At 35.2% G+C, this 22,937-nt stretch overlaps 1 long non-coding RNA gene across 1 annotated transcript in view; it reads left to right on the top strand.

Moving 5' to 3' along the window:
- Positions 1–7,564: 7,564 nt before the first annotated feature.
- The window catches only part of LOC133205716 (uncharacterized), a 306,161-nt gene continuing 290,788 nt past the window's right edge, over positions 7,565–22,937 (top strand). Inside the window, exon 1 of the long non-coding RNA XR_009723645.1 lies at positions 7,565–7,636. This is a non-coding gene — a long non-coding RNA (uncharacterized LOC133205716). The remainder of the gene's footprint in view (positions 7,637–22,937) is intronic.

Raw genomic sequence — 22,937 nt, 5'->3', positions numbered from 1 at the left:
TCTTTGGTCCATGTTTTCGTTAACCAAAGAATTAATTTTTATTAAATGCATACTTTGAGTGGAATATGAAGATAACGAACAGTGGTAAAGCTCAAAAGTCCATCGAAACAATACAGATTTGGAGCAGAGCAAACACGGGCCTGTTAAAACATCAGCGGCGGGATCAGGTGCAATGGAGGAGTACTCATCCCCTGTCGACCGGTCACAACCGCCGTGTACTCCTTGTCATTATCGGGCAAACGGAAAAATCCGTAGACAATTCAGTGTGAAAGTAACGACCTAACAATTTGTATGAAAAACTTCACAACATTCGAGTACGACTTAATGATAGATTGTATATGCTAAACAAGAGGCCCATGGGCCACATCGCTCACCTGAGTAACTTTGGCCATGCTGTTCTTTACCAGATTTCCCCTTTGTAATACTATATTGTGACCCCACCCTACCCCCGGGGGTCATGATTTGAACAATTTAGAATCTACACTACCCCATGATGCTTTTACATAAGTTTCAGCTCTTCTGGTCCAGTGGTTCTTGAGAGCTGAAGATTTTTAAAGATTTTTCCTATATATCTCAATGTAAAACTTGGATTACTTATTTTGACCCCGCCCTACCCCCGGGGGTCATGATTTGAACAATTTAGAATCTACACTACTTGAGGATGCTTCCACATAAGTTTCAGCTTTTCTGGCCCTGTGGTTCTTGAGAAGATTTTTAAAGATTTTTCCTGTATATTTCAATGTAAAACTTGGATTCCCTATTGTGGCTACGCCCTACCCCCGGGGGGTCATGATTTGAACAATTCAGAATCTATACTACTTGAGAATGCTTCCACGTAAGTTTCAGTTTTTCTGGCCCAGTTTTTCTTGAGAAGAAGATTTTTAAAGATTTTTCTTACATATTTCAATGTAAAACTTGGATTCCCTATTGTGCCCCAACCCTACCCCCGGGGGGTCATGATTTGAACAATTTAGAATCTACACTATCCCAAGATGCTTCCACATAAGTTTCAGCTTTTCTGGTCCAGTGGTTCTTGAGAAGAAGATTTTTAGAGATTTTTCTTATATATTTCAATGTAAACTTGAATTCCCTATTGTGGCCCTGCACTACCCCCGGGGGTCATGATTTGAACAATTTAGAATCTTTACTACCCCAGGATGCTTCCACATAAGTTTCAGCTTTTCTGGCCCTGTGGTTCTTGAGAAGAAGATTTTTAAAGATTTTTCCTATATATTTCAATGTAAAACTTGGATTCCCTATTGTGGCCCCGCCCTACCCCCGGGGGTCATAATTTTAACAATTTAGAATCTACACTATCCCAGGATGCTTCCACGTAAGTTTCAGCTTTTTTGGCCAAGTGGTTCTTGAGAAGAAGATTTTTTAATGACCCCACCCTATTTTTGTCTTTTCTTGATTATCTTCCCTTGTAAGGGGACTTGGCCCTTTATTTTAACAATTTAAACTCCCCTTCACCCAAGGATACTTTGTACCAAGTCTGGTTAAAATTGGCCCTGTGGTTCTTGAGAAGAAGTTGAAAATGTGAAAAGTTTACAGACGGACGGACGGACAGCTAGACAGACGGACGGACGACAGACAACGGGTGATCAGAAAAACTCACTTGAGCTTTCAGCTCAGGTGAGCTAAAAAGTCATTTTATGAAGAAATGTTGACTTAAAATGAAACTGTTGATATTCTTGTTTCATTAACTTATTTGTGAAAAGTTGTCCCATTTTAGAAATTTTTCATAAATAGAGCATGCTCTAGCTTGTCGAATCAACTGGGAGGTGTAAACTACATATGCAGGTGATAATGTTATATTGCTACATAAATGAGGGAAGTTGACGATAGAAAAGTTAAAGTCATCATTTTTATATAAAGTTTTGTTGTTAGGTTACCATTAACGTCTTTTTCAAGTAAAGTATCAAAATATGAACAGATATGTCAGACTCTGTGGTGTCTTCAATTTCTTGTTCAAATGGATATGTGAAATCAACGTAGGAATGATAATGAATATTGTTAATTGATGTATCTAATTGTTGAATTGAAGGCCACAGCAAAAGACTTCTTCTCGTTTCTGATTGACAATATACGAAAGTAACGTTAGTATAAGTGCAAATTTTCCAGCTCTTTTCAATGGTATGAAACTTATTAACTTACGTGAAAGGGTTAATATTTTAGCAAGCAGTTCTCAGAACTTTTCAAATGCCCCTCGTATAAGACTTGCGTTTTACCTTAAGGAGGCTGGGGGGTCAACAAATTAACCATCAGATATAACTAAATGTTTAGCTCCTGAGCTGAAAGCTCAAGTGAGCTTTTCTGATCACATTTTGTCTGTACTCCGTCTGTCTGTCTGTAAACTTTTCACATTTTCGACTTCTTCTCCAGAACCACTGGGCCAATTTCAACCAAACTTGCCACAAAGCATCCTTGGGTGAAGGGGGTTCAAGTTTGTTCAAATGAAGGGCCATGACCTCTTCCAAGGGGAGATAATTAAGAATTGGTGAAAATTTGGTGTCATCTTTTAAAAATCTTCTTCTCAAGAACCATTGGGCCAGAAAAGTTGAAACTTATGTGAAACCTTCATTATATAGTGTAGATTCAAGTTTGTTCAAATCATGACCCCCAGGGGTAGGGTGGGGCCACAATGGGGGATCAAAGTTTTACATAGGAATATATAGGAAAAATCTTAAAAAATCTTCTTCTCAAGAACAACAAAGCCACAATTAGTCATATTGATATGGAATCATCTTCAGGTAGTGTAGATTCAAGTTTGTTCAAATCATGACCCCCGGGGGTAGGGTGGGGCCACAATGAGGGAACAAAGTTTTACATAGGAATATATAAAAAAAAATCTTTAAAATCTTTTTCTACAGAATAACAAGGCAACGATTAGTCATATTGAATATGGAATCATCCGTAGGTAGTGTAGATTCAAGTTTGTTCAAATAATGACCCCTGAGGGTAGAGTGAGGCCACAATGTGGGATCAGAGTTTTACATAGGAATATATAGGAAAAATCTTTAAAAATCTTTTCAAGAACAGGAAAGCCATGATTAGTCATATTGATATGGAAGCATCCAGGTATTGTAGATTCAAGTTTGTTCAAGGCATCCTCCAGTAGTAGGGTGGGGCCATAATGGGGATCAAAGTTTTACAATAGAACATGTATAGGAAATATCTTTAAAAAATCTTCTTCTCAAGAACATCAAAGCCATGATGAGTCATATTGATATGGAAACGTCCTCAGGTAGTATAGATTCAAGTTTGGTGACAGGCGATCAAAACTTTACATATGAATATATAGGAGAAAAATCTGCTGACGAAGAACAACAGGGCCATATTGACTCAGGTGAGCGTTGTGGCCCATGGGCCTCTTGTTTAGATATGATATCTTAAGCTGTCAACTATCATTTGGCAAACAAAAATATACATTTTAGTTTTAAAATTTGACCATTTTTATATCTTTATATGGAGCTCTTCTTCTAAAGGAGATCAATATAGTCTGAAAATGGCCACAACCACCCAGCCCTCTTAATTCAGCGTTTTCATAAGCAAGTATAACCACGCGGTGCAAACTCATAATAACATGCCGTTGGACCCCCCCCCCCCCCCTTCACCCAGGAAAGCTGACTCTTAGAGCACAACCTCCTCGGAAATCCAGCTCTAAAGTAGTATTCCCTTCGCGAGGAAAACTGGCTTCAGAGTAGAATTCCCCCCACTGAAATTGCAAGAGGGGAATTTTACACTAGAATAGACCCCCCCCCCCTCACATAATTAATGCTCTGCATATCTTACACATAGTATACCGGGGTATTTCATTTCTTAAAATTGGTATTATTTAATAAGAAAAAGATATTAACTATTATGAATACTATATGAATTATATTTACAATATATAAAGGTAATTAAACTTTGTAATTTTATAATCCACAATATCAATGTGTATATCCCAACATACAGAGTGTATGCTATGTACGTTGTGCACGGGGTGTATGCTTTCGAAGCGATAGAAAGGAGGTCGAGAAACTACTTTATTTACAGACAATCTATACATAGATGTACATTTATATAAGTAACATGTGTTTCACAGTAATATGAAAGTGATGATAAAGCTAAGCTTTGTTCTGATATTTGATCATAAACACAAAACGTAAATCTTGCTCTGATCCTCGGAACCCACTTTCTATCGCTTCGAAAGCATACACCCCGTGCACAACATAGCATACACCCCGTATGTTGGGATATACACGGTGAATATGGCCATGTCTAGTATATTCTAAGCTTAAACTAGTACACCAATTGACGTTTTGATTTTCTATAGTTGTATTAGTGCCTAATTATCGCTTCTCTGAAAGGAAGTAAAAAAAAAGGGGGGGGGGGGTCAGTACCCCTATAGATTCTAGAATGCAACGAATTCTCTAAAAAATCAAACAAATTCTATCCACATCCTTTAAAATAATGTTTACTGGATTACTACCACTTAAAAATGAAATTATATTACAACGTTAAGGAGGAGGAAATCTAACTTTGATTGATAATAAAAAGGGGTAGGGACTGCAGTAGAATTTCTCCCTGCTAAAATTCTCCTCTAGAGCAGAATACCCCCCCCTCCCCGATTTTTCAGGGGAAATCCTACTGTGGGGGAGTCCTACTCTATAACACCGGTATTTCTTCCGTTAAATTTTCAAGTTAAATCACTCGTGTGATGTGACGTAATTGTGTTCCGTAAAAATTACAATATTTTACCTCATTTTGTCAGTTCTTTGAGATCTTATCTCAAATTAATAACAATTAAAAACAATACGTCCTTTCCCCGCAATTTATAAAGTAATTGGTTTCACTTTGGAAGAACTCATAGACATTTCAACTGTTTGAACAAGCCGGAGAGAGAGAAAATATGCACAGATTACCTGGTTCTAAAAGGCACATGCAAAAGATTCAGAGAGAGAGGGGGATGGGGGGTTAGAACTCTTCTCCACCCTCTTCCAAACACCATTTAACTGGGTCTTTCCTTAAATCTAATATTTAAAATTGGTATGATCTCTTAACCTTTCAATACTGTACATCATTCTAAATAGTAAGTTAAAGCAAGTATTATAAGAACTAGTATTTTCATTACACATATGTTCCATTTTTTTTACAACAAAATTCATTTTATTTTGTATTCGTATATAATAAACAAGGCATGGGATATCTTCACTCAGCTACTTGATGCCATGAAACTGTGTTCGAGCCAAATATTGGGGGGAAAAAATCAAGAAATGTAATTTATGAAGCACGAATCAGGTTGAAAATATGTCCATAATATGGAATGGTAACAAGACATCATGATCACCGAAGATGCAATAACAGGTACAATTGTAAAAGGTGGAATTAAAACTACAGTGTTTAGAAAAGCTTTCTTCACAGTCTTTAACAAAGGTGCAGTTGAAAAAACAGACTTTCGAAGAGCATTGACACACTCTGAGATATCAATAAAAATCCTTCCAATCGTTTCAATACCTGTTTGAAATATGAATTTGCAACTTTCTTCAATACATGCAACAACATGGAATGCAACTGCAGATTTTAGCTTAACAAATTTGTCAACGCTTGACAGCCGAGGTAAAGCTTTACATTTATTTATAGTACACAGGAACTTCTCGATCTGATCTTTTCTTTTCTGTTGTGTTTCAAATTTGTTTTCGAATACAACAATTCTCTGTTCAACTGCTTTATATAACTTGAATAATTCCTCTATAGCTTCCCAATCAAAGTCATCTGCGTGATAGTTGTTTCCTCTCGTAAGTATAATTAAACTTCTAGGAAAAAAATCTTTAAAAGTTTTTAGAAAAATCCTGACACATGATATCTCTTCCTCTTGTATTCTTTGAGCAGGAATAACAAACCCTATGACGTCACTTCCTGTTAGTGTACGATTTAGTTTCCTAATTACTGATTCTTTTAATGCTGGTGTGTCCACTAAAGTAATGTTGAGATCTTTTACAGGATATTTGGTGATGTTCTTGGTAGTTGATTCGGAACTGAGGCCTGTCGTTGATCTTGCCACATTCTCTCCTATTATGGTGTTAATTGTCGCACTTTTTCCAGCACTACGGGGTCCAATCAAAATGACCTCCAGGGGAACTGAGTCTGAAATTAGATTTTCTGTTTAAACTGCACTAATTATATTTAGTTGGGTTGCACAGGGTTGGAAATAAAAACGGGAAAAAACGGGCCTCAATCATATTTTGTTTCATACAGAACTATATATATATATCCAGTAAATATTCGCCATACCTCTCCCCACCAAGGTTGATTCAGAACCTTTTTGTTTGGACACTAATAATAAGGGCTAAATCCGTTTTCCTTTATCCGTATACAATGTATGCGATATGTAAATAGTTTTGGGGTTTTTTTTTTTACCATAAATGTATTTTTTCGTCGTTGCACTAGACCGTCTACTTTCGGAAAGTTCATTTTCGCATATATTTATATATATACGTGTATTCAAGATTTATATGTGTGATGATATAAAAAAAAAAAAAAAAAAAACCTCGTGGTTTTTTTCGTAGATTATAAAAACCAGATGACTATCTCACGAAAATGTCGCAAAATTTGTTGATCTAAGTAAATCAAAATCTGTTAAGACAAAATTTAGAACAAAATCGAGCGACGAAAGCTAGGACTGAAAACCAGTTTAATTAATTTGCGCTTATCCGTTTCGTTTAGATAATTTACAATAAATACGTAAACATGTGTATATCAATAGTTCCCTTCTTTGGCACAGCTTACTTCATGTAATATGAACTACACTGTAATTAATCCTTTTGAAAGATTGTAAAAAACAAACAAAACGAAACAAAACCAAGAAAAAAAATCAGAGATGTATAAAATTAAACAATAAACTGCTTTCTTTGGTTGTTAGTGCTGGAATTAATTTTGCAGCTGTTGCAGAAAAAAATGCATAGCCCGCGTAAGCGGGTTATGTAATTTTTTCTGCAATAGCTGCAACGTTAATTCCCGTACTAACAAACAAAGAAAGACATTTTATTGTTTATATTTATATCTGTGCAAGTATTCATTCAAAATAGGATTGATAGTAGATCAAATAGTGCATTATTGATATGCTGTGACGGTACATATTGTCGTTTTGTACATATTGTGCCTACCCTCACTGCACATATTGTCGTCCATCGGTTCATTTTTCTACGTAGAAATTTGGCCCCCCGGTCCATATTCTACGGGGGTCACTTTTCGTCGTTACACCAGACGATAAACTAGTACACGAGACACGTCAGTGAGATTCACACACCAATTACATTCACAAAACTACCAAACACAACAGAAGAAATCTGTAAGCAGCAATATCTGTGGGGCGACAATATGTACCGTGAGGGTGAGGCACATAATGTCGCCAGCGACAATATGTACATGTGTAACTTTTCAGCCGGCGACAATATATACCGATGGACGACAATATGTGCAGTGAGGGTAAGTACATATTGTCACCGACGATAATATGTACAAAACGACATTATGTACCGTCACAGGGGGTCATCAGAATTTTTTTTTTTTGACAAGCAAAAAAAAAAAAAAAAAAAAAAAAAAAAAAAAAAAAAAAAAAAAAAAAAAAAATTCATTTATATAGTAACGGGTGTTACTTCATACCGGGTGAGTAAATTATTTATGAAATTTTTACCTGTGGACTAAATTGAGAGCATATGCAAGTTAAACAAACAGAATTTACCAAAAGCACAAAAAAAAAAAAATATTCAACTGCCGGGGGGGGGGGGGTGCACCGGTGCTACATTTGAATGGTTTTTGAGAAGATTTTTAAAGATGTTCTGTATTTACCGGTATTCTAATGTAAAACTTTGATCACCTATTGTGGGCCTACTCTACTCCTGGGGTCATGATTTGAACAAAATTGATTTTGTTTTTGTTTGTTTATTTGTTGTTATAATGTCCATCTCGAGAATTTTTCATTCGTATGTAGGCGTCACCACTTGCCGGTGGAGGGCTATACTTTGCACTAAGGGTCATTGAGCAGTGAGGGACCTTTTTCGTGCCAGCACGTCAATATTGAATGTACGCTATATAATGAAGCTTTTACATAAGTATCATCTCTTCTGACCCAGTAGTTCTTTTCTGACAGTGGTTCCTGAGAAGATTTTTAAAAGGTGTCACTAAATTTTCACTAATTCTTAACAACTTCCCTTGAAAGAGGACATGGCCCTTTATTTGAACAAACTTGAATCCCTTTTGTCCATGGATGCTTTGTGACAAGTTTGGTTGTAATTGACCCAGTAGTTCTTGAGAAGGAGCTGAAATTGTGAAAAGTTTACAGCTAAAGGGACGGTCAGACAAAATTAAATGTGATCAGAAAAGTTCACTTGAACTTCCAGTTCAGGTGACTAAAATGTCAACCTCTACACGAATTATATCGGCACATGATTCTTTATAAGAATAAAGCAAAGAATAATTTCCAAATAATCATTACTAGTGAACAAAAAAAAAACTATTACCTCCAAGTATATACATGTATTAAATATCCGTCAAATCAATACATCGACGACAATATATGCCGACCTTGACTGTACATATTGTCGCCGACGATATCTACAAAACGACAATATGTACCGTCACATATGCACGTCATTGTACATTTCATTGATAGAACAGCCACTGCTCCAGCAATCTGTAGAGGTAATTGGGTGACCTTTTGTAAAAATCAAATATCAGAATTTAAATCATACGCAAAAGGAATTGTTCTTTGAAATTTTCATACAAAGGGCAATCTATTGAAAATAAATGTTCAGTTATTTCAGGCTTTACACACAAAACAATTCAGCTGTCAGTAATATTTCAGTCAAAAAGATGAATATTACGTGAACTGCATTCAAGTTTAATTTCCATATGCAAGACTTGCTCTTTTCGGGAACCAGATTAATATATACAATGTAAGGCATGGGCTCGAGTGGAAGTAATGTGTCAGGTTTGATACTGTAGATTACTAAACATTCGCGACACCTTATTTTCGCGAGATTGTTATTTGGTATTTATTTCATGAATTTTGGTTATTGTTCTATTTAATTCTTATTAGTAGAATTAAACGCAAAAATAAAATTTTATCGTGCAGTCGGCCTTGCGTAATTACGGGAAAGTAAAATTCTCGGGAATAAAATGTGATTTACAGTAATAGAGGATTTTATTGTGTAAAGATGTAGACTTTTCGACAACTGGATGGTAGATGGGAGAAAAACACGACATGAAAAAAAGAACGGATGGCAATGGTCATACAAAGTCTTAATTAACTGTATTTTCCTCTCATAAAAAAGGTTAGTGTTTTTCATCATGTAATCAGGTCTTTTTTCCAGAAAGTAGGATGATTGTTCTGTTAAACACAACTGGAAAAAAAAGAACAACAAGAAATATAATTTTTGACAATACAAACCGTTAAATACATTGACCTGTGTATTTTTGGAATTATCGGAAGGCGTCTTATATTGGTCTTCATTTCCTGGCGAGCGAAGAAAGGAAAGAATAAGATACTTTAGAGCTAAAGCTAGAAATCAAAAGCATTTAAAATAATGATAGGTTGTAATTCAAATACTTGAGTGCTTTCTGGTTCAAAATCAGCATTTCTAAAGGTGTAGTGCATTTTTATTATGTAAGAAAACTTAGCCCAGCGTTGGACCTGAACCCTGAATCAAGGTGACATAAACCTTAAAATTTTGATAAAGAGTTTAGTACTCACTATAATCATGCAATCAGATTTTTTGCTTAATGTCTAGGTGTAAAGAGCAAGAATTTCAAATGTGTAATGTAGTTTCAATAAATGACCAACTTAGCCCATCCTGAAACCCGAACCAATTCAAGGGTTAATAAATTTCAGTTTTGGTATAGAGCTTTATACATTATCATCAAATCATTATTGCCAAATTTGACTGCTTGAGGTCAGGTCAAGTATAGTGAAAAAGAATTTCTAACATATATTGCATATTCCATATTTGAACAATTTGACCTGATATTAAATTCAAAATATCAAATTAAATTCGTTTAAACAATTCAATTTTTATATAACGCCTGAATATTACCTACTGAAATTAAAACAATTAGGAAAAGCAAGATCATGATGTTCCACAACCGGAATGAATGTCAAATTATGAATATAAGTCCTTTTGATGAGAACTTATAAACTGAGGTCCCGTGTCCCATTAGGTGCTGGCACGAAAAAGATCTTCACTGCTCAATGGCCCTCAGTGCCGAGTAAAAGCTTAAATTTGCAGCCATCCACTGGCAAGTGGTGGCTTCTCCATATGAGTGAAAAAATCTCTAAAGGGACGTCAAACAACAAACAAACAAATTAAGAGTATGATGAAAAAGGCGAAGTTCTGGAAACTCTATAGGTGAGATCAGTTGCCCAACATTAACTTTAATGAATTTGAATTGAAAAATTAACAAAAAAAAAAAAAAAAACTTACTACGCTGTTTTGATTGATCATCCCCGGAAACTAAAGAATAGGAGACAATCTTAGATCTTGCATCCCAGCAGTCAGGTGAACCTATAAATGACGTCAGAGTTTAAACAAACGTCTCAATAAACTCAGTGTACAATAGTATCAGGCTGTTCAAATGCATTTTTTTATACGGGAGTGAAGGGAGGTGTCCTAAATATATTTCTTTAAAAACCCGTGAAAAGTTTGGATCCCAAGCTATTGTGAGCGGACCGTTGCTTTTAGGGTCATGAATTGTACATATTTTTTTTTTCAAATATTACATGTATTTTGAAAATGTTAGCTTGATTGCTTTCGAACCACAAATATATTTATGATAGAATTTAGAATCTAGCTTTCCTTTTATCTTTAGAATAGTGTTGACAAACTTGAATGCACTATTGAATCTTTCAAATTTATTTTATCGTCTATGACTCGATGTTCTAGAGAATTTTCAAAGTGTTTTTCGTTACCGATATCTGCCCTTAAATATTTATACGTTCTTCCTTCTAAAAAAATAGGCGTCCTCCCTTGTGTAGTTTTCGTATTAACGTATATGATTTTTTTAATAAATAATTATTACACGCCGGGAGCAAGCCCCTGTGTACCGTCTTCCAAGGAAGACGGTGACAATGAACAAACATTGATCATTACAGCTCACTTGACAATTTGACCCAGGTTTGTTAAAAATAATGGCTATTTGATTATATGTTTCCCCTTTAATTAATTTAATATTGAAAAAAGGAAGGAAAAAGTGCTTACAATCTTCATTTTCTTCCTGTATTTCACAGCGTGCACACTGAGCAGATATTGTCTCTGTAGAAACGATAATGATTATTTTTACATGTGACAAATTGGTGATCAATTGAATTTTTGATGTTTTAAGCATTAAATGTTTATTACGATCTACCTGAGCAGTATCATTATCAACCTTACCAACTATCAAGCCTAGCAATGTCAATATCAACCTTACCAACTATCCAGCTTAGCCTTGCATTGTCATTATCAACCTTACCAACTATAAGCCTAGCCTAGCCATGTCATTATCAAACTTTCCAACTATAAGCCTAGCCTTGCAATGTCATTATCAACCTTACCAACTATAAGCCTAGACTAGCAATGTCATTATCAACCTTACCAATTATAAGCCTAGCAATGTCATCATCAACCTTACCAACTATAAGCCTAGCAACGTCATTATCAACCTTACCGACTATAAGCCTAGCAATGTCATTATCAACCTTACCAACTATAAGCCTAGCAATGTCATTATCAACCTTAAATTACCAACCATAAGCCTAGCCTAGCAATGTCATTATCAACCTTACCAACTATAAGCCTAGCCTAGCAATGTCATTATCAACCTTACCATTTATCAAGCTTAGCAATGTCATTATCAACCTTACCAACTATCCAGCCTATGTCATTAGCAACCTTACCATATCTGATCATCTCCAGTTACACATTTCCAGAAGGTTGAATGTCAGTTTGATTAATTTATTGAAAATTCAATAAAAAATGAAGATATTTTCAAGAAAAAATATAAGAGGAAAAGGAAATGACAATAGACAATCAGAAACGCTTTTTGTGAAGGATTCTGAAATATGTCATGTAATGAAAAAGCGCTATACTTTCCGTACATGACTTCTCAGAGACCTCTAGTAGACCCGGTTTATTTTTGACAGTCCTATACTATAAATAAAGAAATGGGTCATAAATGTAAGGGAAAGCGCTCTATTGATACCCATTATCGAAACTTCCCGCTTTGGTTTCTGGGAACTAACACAAAAAGTTTTGGATGTTCATTTTTGCGCTATATATTAGTCAAAGAATAATTTTGGCTGTGACTAATTTAGGGTCACAGGTACAAAGAATATGGCCTTTTTTTTAAAAAAAATTATTTTCATTTATTTATTTTTATTCTGTTTGATAACGAGAGAAGGGTTTGGAATGGAGTGATCATATTATCATCTTGTTTGGATTGAACTAGAGCTTGGCTAGGATTGCCTTTGGAGATCCACTGCCTCCAGTGCTTAATGAGATGTTTGATTATCGTACAATAATTTGAATATATTTTTGGTTAATATGCTAGTACATGTACTTGCGCTAATTGTTGGACTAATGAAAGGACTGCTTATGATTGCTTTTGGGACCCGAGGATTAAAATGTCAATGTTTTTGCTGCTAAAATGTATAATCTTCTGCGAATGATTTGGGTAATGATCATATTGGCATCATTCGTTGGTCATCATAAGAAGAGCCAGGCTAGGATTGCATCATGAATAAAGGGTACAAAGGGTGTGACTTTTATTGTTATGTATGTATATAAAATTTCGGTTTCTTTGCAACAACCTGACAATGGTTCTATCCTATCTATCCATCCATCCTATCCTTTACTCGGAGGTGATAAAATAATTAGAAAGGCCACATGAACAATATGTTATGGTTCCAGCAGACAAGGCTTGTAACAATATCGTCTTTGTAAGGCTAATTATAAAAACTGTATTTAAGGAGAAGTTGATTTTTAATCTATATATATATATATATATATATATATATATATATATATATATATATATATATATATATATATATATATATATATATATATATATATATATATATATAAAGCACTAAATATGACCAACGACACGAACAATAATAATTGTCAAATTTTCGGGACGGCCTGTCCCTTCCGCAGGACAAAGAAAAAAGTTAAGAAGTCATAAAAACAAAGGAAATAGAGAAGCAAAAACAACTTTATATAAATTTCCATCTGTGACCTTGTATCTAGTTAGTAGATCCGACACTTAGGATATACAGTGTTGTTGGTTTTTAGTGCTATATATATATAAAAGGATTAAATTATCCATTATCTTAGTAATAAGTAGAATATTCTTTTGACTTCAACTGATTTTCAAATTTGTGCAAAATGGGAACATACGGACGTATTTTTCGAATTTTATCTTCAAATGCTACTTAATCAATAAAATATTGTTTTAAAAGACTTAATTCTGTGACTCAGCATACAGCTAATAAATGGAATTATTAAGAAAATATCTTTGATTTTCTCGGCAAAAAATATATTTAAAAAAAACTACTTAAAATTACTCAGACATCACATGACAATATAGTGAAGGACTTGAATACTTAGTTAAGAAGAAAAACCTCCTTTCCCACATCAAACTCACCTCTACCCTCAGCCATCCCCTGTAAGTCAACAAGCAGGTCAGGAAAGTTTTTTTTTCAATATTATTTATATTCAGTTTCTCTACTTTTGTTCAATCAAAATTAAATTGGTTTATGTCAGAACGCGTCCTTTCTTTTCGCGACAGGTACCAAAGAACACCAACGAGTGTAAATGATTAAGCAGGATGCAAACATTTTTTATCATGGTGCTACAGGAAATGCAGGTACTTTACTATTTAAAAAAACACCCTATACTCATCAGATGCAATGAGTATTTGTTACGGTCACACGATAGATAACAAGTTGGTTGTCCACAACTATTGCGCTAACATACGATGGCCGATATGAGCCGTCAAATCACAAGTAAGAGTAACTCTATTATGTACGCAGAATTAATTGACTTTAGCAGTAATACCTGTATCATTTTGTACATGTACATCTTTGTCAATAACAAAACGCTTGTACTTGTAATATGAATTTGTACATGTACAAATCTTGAGACAAAATACATTTGAAACTACTTAACATTCCTCAGATTTATTGGGGAGATTATCTGTAAACTTGGAAAGGGTTTTAAACAAAAACACGTGTTTTTTTTATTGCGGGGGGGGGGTGTTAAATAAATCATATTTTTAATGATATTACTAGATGCTGTCATGAGACAATAATACCCGCACTAAGGTGTTTGCCTCTAAATGCACACTCCTTCATACTGGGCTTACCAAGGAAAAAGTCAAAATAATTCTATAATTTACACGGTACATGTATTCGTCAAATCGAGCATAAAATGCTCTGGTGACCATGTGACCTATGAGCCTCTTATAGGTATTTCCTTTACTTAATTCATTACCAGTCTGAAATAACAGAATTTAATTAATGATGTAAAATAGGTTTTGATAAAAGGGGGGATATAAATTTTTGGCCCATAATTGAACTTTTAAAATTTATTTTCTCACCAACAACCCAGATAGCAAGCTTACGTTGGGCCAACGCAAGCCCAACGGTGAAAATTATGCTGGCCCTCTGTCAGTTTTATGCGTTGGCCCAAAATCATCTTGCTCATCGGCCCTACGTTCAACCAGCAAGTTGGGCCAACATTCGATGGTTGGTTATCTGGCATTGGCCCAACAATGGCCCAACGTTTAACTTCCTGTTGGCTCAATGTTGGTTCAATGTTTTTTTAAAGCTAAGAATGAATGTTGGACCAACGTTGGCCCTACGTTCCATAAACATGTTGGCAAATGATCGGCGATTGAATTATTTTAGTTCAACAATATGAATTCCTGTAACCTTTTTATTTCCATAATTACGAGTAAAACACAATTGATTGAATAAATCCTGCATGGTTCCTCAAACAAATGTTTTATTTTTTTGTCACTCCTATGGAATGAAATCAACAGAGGGAAATAAAAGGTAGTTCAGTGTTTTCTCAAGTCTATCCCATATCACTTCAGTCACTATATAATATTCCTCTAAAATAAGAGTCCCAGTGTTCAAATTTGTGAAACTTTGGAATGTTCTCCTGTCCATATTACTGCTGAACCATTCAATCCTTTTTTCCTGTTCGCCGCCGGGCCGGGCTGTTCTTGTTTCTTTGTCTGTAAAATCCATGTCTCTCACACTGATAATTGAGATAAATCACTCACTGTCCATTAAATTCCAAACATCAATGGTCTTGTAACACAAAGGGTTTTCTCCCCACCAGATGCTATAAATGATATAAAAAATATATCAGTTTAATCCGTTCAAAAATGATGTCACTTACTACTTATAAGTTATAACTTAACCAGATTACTAGTAAATATACATGCATATTTTTGAAAATTGCAATTCTTGAATAATTTGTTCAATTGTACAAACTATGCTCAAGTTAAAACTTTCACAGAGATAAAATTCTATCAATCACACCTAAAACAACTATACTTACATTTCAAGGGCTAAAACAATCCATTTTCTCCGAGTTTACGAAACAGAGCTGATTAGGATGCCTGTTTCCTAGGAAACCGGCCAGTCACCTGCTGGGCCAGTGGATTTCACCACTGAACTTCTCAATAGAGAATACCACTGACCTAATTATTTGGAGCTCTAAAATTCAAGCACTTTAAGTTACATGATGCTAAATATAGAATCTACAAAATTATATACTGTGCAGAATAATTAAAACTTCTACATGTATTTGCGATGGTCTCGGACACAAATTACAAACATAAATAAGTATTAAAAATCTTATTTTCACAAATAAGGTTCTGGAATAATTTTTCGCTTTTATTAACACATACACTGTAAATTATTAATAAATGGGCTATTAAGATAATCCCTCGTTCATCATATTTTAACGAAAGATGAGATGTCTCTATTGAAAGAATCTTAAGTGGTTCTAAAAGATACAAATTTAATATGTGTAATTAACAGATCACCAATATGTATGTTAATGAAAGTTGTTTTTATTCCAATATTCACTCCGTTGAACCAACGCTGGGCCAACTTTGAAAGTCATATCAATACCTTATTATAATCAAAATTTACTACGTTGGGCCAACACTGGACCAACACACATTTCATGTGTTTCATGTCAAAATTACTTGGTTGGCCCTATGTTGGGCCAACATTACATCCCAACACACAGTGGCTTTGTTTTAAGCCAACATCTACTTGGTTGGTCCTACGTTGGGCCAACATCAAATGCCCAACATATAATGGTCATGTTTCATGCCAACATTTACTACAATGGACCAACATTGGCCCAACATCGCATACCCAACACCGATGGACCAGCTTTCACGCCAACATATCATCCGTTGGGCCAATGCTGGGCCAACATTTACCGCCCAACGCCAACACTATACCAACCTACCAACCATCAACCAACGTTGGCCCGATGTAGTCTTGCTATCTGGGAAATATTACTTTAGTACAAAGCGTTTTTAATAATTTATCAAAATGTGCAAACACCCACACACAATTTGCCTGTTTTTGGAAATAGGCCTAGATGGCAAAACATCATTTGTTATGATAATTTAAAATTTGTTCTTGTACTGTACATGTATGTGAACACCTTTTTTGAAAATTTCTACATCACATTTGGCTTGCGTCACCCTACTAGTACTAGTACTAGTTTTACCATTAACAATTTTTAGATTGCACATGGTGCACATCATTACACGTATATCAGTAGGAATTAATTCATTGTGTGTTTTAATTGGATTTTATTTCGTGAAGTTGACAGGACCTATGGCACTCGGTAAGTACCACACCTCAGTCAAAAAAATTTCCAGCCCCAAATTTCCTGAGAACAAAAAACAAACAAACAAACAAAAATAGATGCTGTCATAAGACAGTAAATCCCGCACTAATGCGTTTGCCTCTAAATGCAGGCACGTAGCATTGAGGGGGGGGGGGGGTAGGCAGAGGGGGCCTGCCCCCCCCCCCACTCTTTTCGAAACATAACTTTTTACTATTGAAAATGTTCATGAAAGGTTGGTTGCCCCCCCCTTTTGTTGCATTATAGTCAAATAAAGGTAATGTAGTAGTGTACATATAAAATTGGGGTACTGAAAGAAGTTGGAACCCACCCCCACCCCACCCCACGAAATAGGATTTTTGAGTTTTGAAAAAAAAATTTTTTTTTGGCTTGTCAAATTTTTTCAGGTAAGTTGAATTTTTTTTCACTGGCTGTCCCCCCCCCCCCCCCACTTTCAAAAACGTTGCTACGTCCCTGAAATGTGCTCTGACTGCTCTCCTTCAAATTCTGGTAACCAGGGAAGAAGCACACATTTAAATCAAGCATAAAATGCTCAGGTTAACATGCAGCCCATATGGGCCTCTTATGTAGATCAGGTGAGGATCCAGGAATTTTTTCCAGAGGGATCCAACCCAGAAATTTCTTGACAAGAAAAAAAAACCCACTTAAACTCCTCTCCCAAATGTGAATACCTATTTCATGGTGGTGGTGGTGGGGGAGAGGGGGGTTTGGCTGCTCACTTTTTAAGCTTCATGTGTGTAAATTTTCGTACCAAATTAACAGGGGTCCGTGTTTTCTAGGGGGGGGGGGGGGTCCAAGGTCACTTTTAGTTGCTTTCGTATATAGATTTCGTATATAGGTTCCGGACCCCCCCCCCCCTTTAGATTCGCGCATGTAAATATTTCATTACCAGTCTGATATAACCTAATAATGTAAATTCTGATAAAGAGGGAATTTTTGAAAGATTTGTGTAAAAAAAAAAAGGGGGGTGGTTAATTTTCTACCCATAACTGGAACTTCTTGAATTTATTGTCAAAACAACAAATATTATTATTTTAGTTCATAGCTTTTTTGATGAACTTAAAAAAAATTAGATGCCAAAATGACTTGTGCAAATTTTTATCAGTATTTGGGTAGGACTCGGAGAACCCCTTTCCTAATCTTGACCCAATCAACTTTCTCAAAAATCAAACCCCACCCACGATTCACCCGTTTTCCTGTCATATTTAGAATAGATAACACAAACTTATGAAAAAAAATGTATGTAATTATAATATAAATTTTACAAATGTACACCTGTTTGGAAAATTTCTAGACTCGTGCATGGAATTACGTCACACTGCTAGCACTACTTTTACCGTTATCATTATTGTTTTGCACATGGTGTATTAGTTAGAATTTATAATCTAACTGTGTCTCGGGACAAGCCCTCACCACAGTTAGAATACGTCCCATATACTTGCAATGTAGCAAATCGGAGTGGATCCACTCCGAAATGATTTTGAAGAATACAAAAGGAGTTGCACTGAAAATAACTACCAAATTAATCATAACAAACCTTTTTGAGATTGTATATGCCTTTTAACCTAAAAAATAATCCTCATAAATACGAAATTTCAACTCATTTTCTCAGCGTTTTTTCCTCGCTTCAAATTTAACGCCATGTTGACATTCGGAACTCTCTAGATTGTTCATAGAAAATGCACAGAGTTCGAGTTATCGCCCGTGTTTATTTTGCAACATTGCCAATACACGGAACGAATTCTATCATTCAACTGGGTCCGTAGGACAATGTCATTTTAACGATAGAATATGGAACGCCATAGCTGCCTTATGTGGTTATTTCATGAGAGGATGGTGCTTTTTTATGTTATGCTGTGGTTATTTCATGTGAAGCTGGTGCTTTATTATGTTATGCTGTGGTTATTTCATGTGAAGGTGGTGCTTTATTATGTTATGCTGTGGTTATTTCATGTGAAGATGGTGCTTTATTATGTTATTCTGTGGTTATTTCATGTGAAGGTGGTTTTTCATGTGAAGGTGGTTTTTCATGTGATGATGGTTTTTTATGTGAAGGTGGTTTTTCATGTGATGGTGGTTGTTAATGTGAAGATGGTTTTTTTTGTATTTGATGTGAAGTTATCACTCGGAACTCCTCATATTTTTTGAAGACTGAGTTTAACACTGAGTTTTACAGCTATTATCTCGAAATTTTGAAAATAAAACAAATAGTCGATGTAATTAAAATCATTTAATACACCATTGCTAGTTCCCCTTTTTTCCATAGGCACTTGGTTTCAAAATGCTGTATTTTGTGCATTATGATTTTTTTTGTACGTATGTCTGAATACACTCAAAAACATAAAAATTAAAAAAAATCACTGAAATTATCCAGTTTAAAAAATGTCATATTACTCTATATATTAACGTTTAAAAAATGTCATATTACTCTGTATAGTAAGAGTGTAAGTACATGTACGACAGTTGCCATCTTTGGAAAATCTAAGGAGGTCAGAAACCGCGCCAAACTTGTTCTCCTTATTCCGGGACGCCTCTACATTTTATTTAGTTAAAAATCATCACTTCCATTGCCTTCACTTTCAGTGCTAGGTATCAGGAGGTTTTTGTTTACTGCATATTTTATACGGCAAGTTCGAATTGGCAGACGATTGAAAGGCGTTATTGAATCATTTTTAAATGTAGATTTTACCCGAAACCCTGCCCGAAACTGGTAGGAAAAGTGTAGATATTGATTAAAATCAAGTGTGAACCAAGCCGGGCACCACATAAAATCAAAGATTGCAACTGTCGTACCTTCACTCTTTTTTTTATATAAAGTTATATGTCATTTTTAAAACTTGCTTATTTCAGTGATTTTTTTTTATTCTTATGTTATCGAGTTTATTCAGACAGAGCTAAAAAAAATATATAATACACAAAATACACCATCCTGAAACCAAGCGCCAAGGAAAAAAGAAGAACTAGCAATGGCATATTAAAATGATTTTAGTTATATTGACTATTTGTTTCAAGATAATAGCGGTTAAGCTCAGTGTTAAACTCAGTCTTCAAAAATATTAGGAGTTCCGTGTGACCACACCATCATATTAAATAAAAAAAAAACACCTTCACATAAAAAAAACACCATCACTTGAAAAAACACCTTCACATGAAAAACCACCTTCACATCAAAAACCACCTTCACATGAAAAACCACCATCACATAAAAAAACCACCTTCACATGAAAAACCACCTTCACATAAAAAACCACCTTCACATGAAAAACCACCTTCACATAAAAAACCACCTTCACGTGAAATAACCACAGCATAACATAATAAAGCACCATCTTCACATGAAATAACCACAGCACAACATAATAAAGCACCATCTTCACATGAAATAACCACAGCATAACATAAAAAAGCACCATCTTTTCATGAAATAACAACATAAGGCAGCTATGGCGTTCCATAATAGAACGTTCTATCTAATGGTGTATGTACATCACTATTACCTCTGGGATTATTAATATTTAGTGTGTGTTTTAAATGGATTTATTATTCTATCAAGTTAACAGTACCTATAACAGGCGGTAAGTACATTATGAATATATTATTTTAAACGTTTAGTATAGAACAGGGTTTGTTTGTTGTTTAACGTCCTTCTCGAGAATTTTTCACTCATATGGAGACGCCATCACTTGCCGGTGGAGGGCTGCTGATTTTAACCTATGGTCGACACTTAGGGCCATTGAGCAAAGAGGGGTCTTTTTTGTGCCAACAACTACTGCAATAAGGGACCTCGGTTTATACAGTCTCATCCGAAGAACTGGTCTCCACGCCCCGCAGTGGATTCGAACCCGCGACTTAAGGATCAACTCCTTACTCCACGACTCTAGAGCAGACGTTCTAACCACTGTGCCACACGGGCGACTAGAACGGGGTAAAATAATCGAAAATGAAAATGGTTAGGGGCCTGTAGGTGGAAAAGGGTCAAAGATCATTGGAATGCCACAATTATACAATGAAGCAAGTCCCTGGGGTCATTCCACTCGATCTTTGGAACCAGAAACAATAAAATAGCTTTCATTAGAGCAAAAGCCCCTAAGTCATCTTTGTATTATAACACACTTTATAGGATATATGGGGTCATGACCCCCCAGAGGTCATTCCCAACCCCTAAAACTTCAAATGATCATATACATTGTATCTTGAAAATGGTTGAAAACTCTCCCCTTAACCATATATGATATTGTCCCTCAAGTCATTATGCATTAAATGGTATAAAGGTTATGACCCCTTGAAGTCATCCTCATCCTGAAACTGGAAATGATCACATTATGACCTGCGTCAAAAGTGTGTTAGTGATAATCTGCTTGACATTTTATTCAGGACCCCCTAGGGTCAGTCCACCCTCCTAGAATTAGGAAATGAAAATTATTCAGAGTCTACCCGCCATTATACTTTGTGGACATGTACATTTTTGTATTATTCACAATTTATTTTAAACCAAAACAAGTTATAAATAATTTGTATAAATAAACAAGCCTGGGGCTGGGAAGGGGGAAAAGGGGAAGGAGTTATGTCTGGATGGTCTTAAATGTTGAAAACTCCTAAAATTTGTGAATATTAACCCGGTCGTTTCCCACTTGTCATCATTAGTATTTACCGATCTTCCCACAACATACAGCTCTAGCTCTTCCTTGAATCAGGAATGGTGATATAAATATTTTAAGAATGATTAAGAATTAAAACAGGTCTTGCACAATCTTCAAAAATTGATTAAGCTCTGTAGTTGAATTAGCTATACTGATATAGCTTGGTTTTGCTATTCAAAACACTTTGATTTAGCTATTTAATCATACTTTTTTTAATGTACATTTTTATCAATATAGATAAAAGTTGCATTATGTTGACATGGGTATAAATTTTAAATTTTCAGCTTTGAGTTTTCTGAAAACAATGCATGGAGGAAAATTGCTTTTCAAAAATTGTCTCCTGAGAATTTGCTATCACAGAAATGTATATTTTGCATGGGGCTATATACCTGGAGTAATCTCTCTCTCTCTAACATCTACTTGAGTCAAAATTAAAGTGGAATTATAAGACAATTTTTTTTAATTGAAGACTTTTTAGGATTTTACACTAATTCATACTACAGCAAGACTGTTATCCCTCCCAGAAAAAAATAAGTTTACTCACTATCTTGTCTTTGATCTATATCTATAATTACAAAAGGATACAGCCAAAAGTCTTTTAACATGGTTTGTTACAAATTTCACTTGGAACTCCTATTAATTTGCTCAAGATCAGTATTTTCAGTAGGCAGAAATGAACTTGATCAATTATGCTTGAAAAGTACTCACTGTGAACAATCACCTGACTTGTTGAAGACAGGTAAACTGTGATACCCCTCAGGGTAGAATTATCATACAAAGGCCTGTACAAAATTGAAGTCATAATTAAATCATCATTATCTTAGTTAAAATAAGAAGAAACACACTAGAGATGTGATGAAATATCTAGAAACACAAAGAGTTTTATTTCTCATGCAAAATATTCTTTCTTGTGTAAAACAATTGTTCGAATGAAGGGCCAAACCTTCTTTTAAGGGGAGATAAGAATGAGCGAAAATTTAATGTTATTTCAAAAATCTTCTTCTGATGAAGAACCACTGGGCCAGAAAAGTTTAAAATTATGTGAAACTTCATTACTTAGTGTAGATTCAACTTTGTCCAGATCATGACCTTCAGGGGTAGGGTGCGGCCACAATAGGGGATCAAAGTTTTGTAAACATGGGAATGTACAGTAAAACACGCTTATAACAAAGTGCCTGGGACGGACGATTTTGCTTTGTTGTAAGTGTAATTGCTTATATCCATTAAGTTTACAATATATTTTAAAGTCATGGGGAATGAAAATCGCTTTGCTGTAAGTGTCAATTCATTATAGGCTTGTTTCGCTATAAGCATGCTTTACTGTATAAGAAAAAAATTCCTTCTCAAGAACCACTAGGCCAGAAAAGTT

This window comes from Saccostrea echinata, unplaced genomic scaffold (assembly GCF_033153115.1).
Source record: "Saccostrea echinata isolate AGI-Se365-2 ecotype Australia unplaced genomic scaffold, CSIRO_AGI_Sech_v1 ptg000002l, whole genome shotgun sequence".
Taxonomy (NCBI): Eukaryota; Metazoa; Mollusca; class Bivalvia; order Ostreida; family Ostreidae; genus Saccostrea; species Saccostrea echinata.
This window is presented reverse-complemented; position numbering and strand designations above follow the sequence as displayed.